Genomic DNA, 4926 nt, shown 5'->3' on the forward strand with positions numbered 1-4926 from the left:
TGATGTTTACTCAGACCACCTCTCTGCTGTCTGTATAGCCTGGATATTCAGGACATTCAGTAGTAAGTTTTTTCCATCAAAAAATAGTTATTTCTCCTCTTCCACTCCAGATGAGCTTAGTTTTACTCCACTCTGGTCATGGACTCACCTGACTGAGGAGGTCAAGCTTCATTTATAACCTGACCTGGAAGTTCATCCGGTATGTCAGAAACCTTCCCTAGAAGAACTTATGGGTCAGTGAAGTTGCTGCCCAATGTTAAGATTTGGAGTGTTTTTAAGCCTTTACAAGTAATCATTTATTTATTTGTCTTTTTAAATGTGAAACAATTTTGGAAATCAATGGGTGCTTGTAGAATAGCATGTCCATGGCTCAGTAATTAGTGTCCAATTTTAAATAAATAAATAAATGCATAATTTAATGGCCAACTCAATCTCCGTGGTTGGTGAGGTAATTGGGGCGAGACGCACCTGCACATGAGGGTGCATTCTGACTTGATTGCTTCATCGTCTTTCTGCAGTGCATGATTGAGACACTGCACCAATGGAGGTGTTTAAGAGGGAGCTAGCATGAAGAAAAGGACAAGAAAAGAAAGAAAGGAGGTTAAAGGAGGGAGAGAGTAAGGCAGGAGTGAGTGAGAGCTGGTGTAAGACAGGAGGAAGCAGACGTACGGGAAAGTGAGCCCCAGGAAGCAGCGTGTGGCTAGTGCATAGGAGGGGGCTGAGTGACCATGTAGCAGGAGTGGTTAGTGTGCTCAAGGTGTGCTCTCACTGGGAGGAGCGATCAATCGGCAGCAGTGTGACTGGAGCAGCGCTTGCCGGCTCCCTGTGGAATGCCATGGGAATGGTGGCGGGGACTCAGACCCGGATAAAAGGTTGTCTGTGCCTGTTGGATGGACATCTCTCCATGGTGTTGGGCCCGATCAGGGTAAGATGGAGAGAGGTCAGTTTTAAAAGGAAGGCACCAGGGCTCAGACTCATAAAGGGCAGTTTCCTACCTGTGTTTTTAACCTCCACATGGGCACAGTTCATTTTAAAGGATTATTTATTAAACTTTTTTGCACTGCACTATTTATTTGAACACTGTTTTTTGGATTTTAATCAGAGCACTAGCACTTTGCACCACCCCCTTGCTCTGTTTGTGTGTTGTGTCCTCATCCACTGGCTTATCTCTTGGGTATGTTATTGGCCATAGCGGGTTCAAGGGGCTCCCTTGAGCAGCTGGAAGTGTGGAGCTGACCCACGCCATCACAGTGCCACTATTATGCCATTTTGTCATTTCTATGGTGGTTACTAGAGGGTGAGGCCCCTGTGATTTCATGTGACATCAAGCTTATAAAACATGGTGGTGTGTCAGGCACTTTATCTTGATGTTAGGACAAATTACAGAACTTTGTGTTTATTTTGCTGTTTTTCTTGACTTTTTCGCTCCAGACTTTTGCTTTGTTTCTTAACGGCTGTCATTTTGGCTTGTGGTTTTGATACTTTGATAATTTAAGGCCAACTACCACTAAGAAATAATGTTGCAAAGTATATCCACCAAGGGATACTGACGCTTGTTAATACCTAAAGACCCTCCCAGGTGACATCACTAACAGCAGCTCCTGTGAGAATGAGAACATGACAGCATGAGGTCAACTTAGCATCCAGCAAATAAATAAAACACAACAGTAATGAAAAACAAGACCCTTGATTTTAAAATGTAAATAAAAAGCAATGTCAGAAATTAAATTCTCACACATAAAACCCCAAATATGACAAACCCATATGTATGAAATTAGTTCAATACTACTTTATGGACATTACAGCTGACATGTCCACAACATTGCTATTGCTACAACTGCATTTTTAATGAAGCCCTGTGGGAGTCCAAATCAAAATGATGCCAGAAGTATGCCAGTGTCTTGTGTGTATAATGCTAGGGATAAATAAAAAAGAATAGGAAAGAAGAACTGTAGTCATTTAAACAAGCCAAAATCAAAATCGGGAGTTCGAAACTATGTTTTTGTATAACCCTAAACATGAATCAAGAATTAAAGTTAAGAAGATGTGCCAAGAAAAGACAGTGTTTTGAAATGCTAAAATGTTTGGGGTTATCTGTTTTCATAAAGACCAGGAAATAGCAAAGACCTTTTATCTTGCCACTAAGATGACACCACTCACTGGGCAATTCCAAGTTGTAAGAAAATAAATATGGTGATAAGTCATAATAATATTATTTGAATAATGCCATCAAAACAAGAAACTAACACTGTATTCCAAATCTCCATGATCAAAAACCCACACAAGATGAGAAAAAGGTAAGAAAAAAGTCAAGAAAAGATCAAGAAAAATGAACACATTGACTGACATAGTGACAATAGGTAAATTTGTTCTTGATTTTATTGTAAAATCAGGATGTTATTTTAATATACTAAATAAACACATTTTGTTATTGAACAAAACTCACAATAAAAATGTATTTTCTTTAAAAAAATCTATTCACGTTAACTCATAGTTGGCAGCCAACATCTTAAATGAGAAATGCTATCATAACTGTGTGCTGGAGTAACATATTGCCATGCTAGGCAATAATTCCATTGTCTATCTGTTATACTGATTTCCCATCCAGGAATGGAAATATTAATCACTATTTATCAGCCATTTTCTTTCAGTTCTTGTGTTCGCACTTTAAAAAAAAAAAAACATTTTGTTTTCCTTGAGACCCCACCTTCCTTTTACTTTTCCCAGTCTTTTGAACACACCTTGGCACATCTGAGTCCTAACCTGCACTCAGCTTTGATAATAGCCCATGGCCATGGAGCTGTCATGATGTTGTGTCATTGGAAATACAGAAGGAGTTTTGTATCAACTATAGGTAAAAAGTGCCATAAATAACAAAAGGATGTTTCGCCAGGCGGCACGGTGGCGCAGTGATAGCGCTGCTGCCTCACAGTTAGGAGACCCGGGTTCGCTTCCCGGGTCCACCCTGCGTGGAGTTTGCATGTTCTCCCCGTGTCTGAGTGGGTTTCCTCCCACATTCCAAAGACATGCAGGTTAGGTGGATTGGCGATTCTAAATTGGCCCTAGTGTGTGCTTGGTGTGTGGGTGTGTTTGTGTGTGTCCTGCGGTGGGTTGGCACCCTGCCCGGGATTGGTTCCTGCCTTGTGCCCTGTGTTGGCTGGGATTGGCTCCAGCAGACCCCCGTGACCCTGTGTTCGGATTCAGCGGGTTGGAAAATGGATGGATGGATGGATGTTTCGCCAGTGGAGGTTTAGCAGGCCTTGTATTCATAGTGCTTGAAAGCAGAGCATGCGTCTTTAAACAAGCATTATAGAAATTATAGAAATTTAAAGATGATTTCTGACCCTCATCACAGCAATGCCTATTTCCCACTAGTAAACGTGCCAAGTTATTGTCAAAGGTGTTAAAATGATACCATATCTCAGGATGGCAACATGCCAGAAGAATTTTTTTTCCTCCTTCTTGTTTGTTTCTCTTCTGGTTAATTTCAGGTAAAGTGGAATGAAAACATGAAGTATGACAGAATAGAAGACACCACTGTACCCTATATAATTGTTTGTAGTAATGAAGCATTATACATTGCTGTACTGACCTCAGCATGGCCTTATACTTAAATCTCTATTACAGTATCTAACATGCTTAATCCAGTTCATTTTAAACATGAGAAAACTTTTAAGAAATGCATGTGTATGTGACAAATAAAAGTTGCTGGCTGTGCTTGTTTGACAAGTACTTTAGCCTAATGCCTACAATTTTGGATATACAACTGGAAACAAAATCGGTTTGATCACAGGCTCCTGACTGACTGTGCGAACCTGAGGAAGTCGCTCAAACTGATGGTGTTACAATTCTTAAATAAATCTAAACAACTGTGGTATAAGGGGTAGCACAATGGAGTTTGCATGTTCTCCCCGTGTCTGCATGGTTTTCCTCCAGGTGCTCCAGTTTCATGCAGGTTAGGTGGACTGGCGATCCTAAATTGACCCCTTTGTGTGTGTTTGTCCTGTGATGGAATGGTGGCCTGTCCAGGGTTTGTTCCTTACCTTGTGCCCTATGCTCGCTGGGACTGGCTTCAACAGACCCCCGTGACCCTGTTCAGGACTAAGGGGGGTTAGAAAATGACTGAGTGACTGACTGAATTGTTGTGTAATGGTTAATGGTCCTAGTCTGTATGGAGTTTTTAGGTTATCCCCATGTCTTGTTTTTAACAAAGTCTTCAAAGACATTACATTATGTGTTTCAGCCACTTTATATTAACCTTATATTAGTGAGTGTGGCTGTGCGTGATTAGGCATTACAATGGGATGGCAGCCCATCTTAGATTAACTGGATTAAATGCAGTAATAGACTGATAAATGTATGGTTATAAACAATTGTGCTATGGAAAGTAGTTATATTAAAGTCATATGATTTCTCAATAGTCAAAATAAGGCTCCAAATTATTTTAAATATTGTACTTGGTACATTATAGCCCAAGCATAATATTGACCATTTTGTAAAATACAACAGATTTAAGAAAAGCATGCTTCTCATAAAATGGAAAGCAGTGTATTTTATTAGTTTCAGTTTTGGAATAGTGTTATTGGTTTGTTCTTTTAAATCACTTACGATTAAAGTGCAAGAGTGCTGTTATAAAGAAATAAATATCTTCCATTAGGCTGAATGGAGTCCTACACACTGATTTCTATCAGACTTATCAATAGTTAAGTCTAAGTTACTTTAATAAAGTGTTTTTTATGACAAATAAGCAGACAAGAATGTACAGGTTTAGTGAAATAAAAAATAAATCCTTTGAACAAAAACCACAGATTCCTTTTTTTAAACAATTTGTCTTGCCAAGTGTCAAGTTACAGGATTTTTTTTTTTGTCTTCTGGAGGCTTTGCTGTCAGTATAAAATAGCTGATGTACACAAGGAAGACAGAGAT

This window comes from Erpetoichthys calabaricus, chromosome 3 (assembly GCF_900747795.2).
Source record: "Erpetoichthys calabaricus chromosome 3, fErpCal1.3, whole genome shotgun sequence".
In the NCBI taxonomy this organism is placed as follows: domain Eukaryota; kingdom Metazoa; phylum Chordata; class Cladistia; order Polypteriformes; family Polypteridae; genus Erpetoichthys; species Erpetoichthys calabaricus.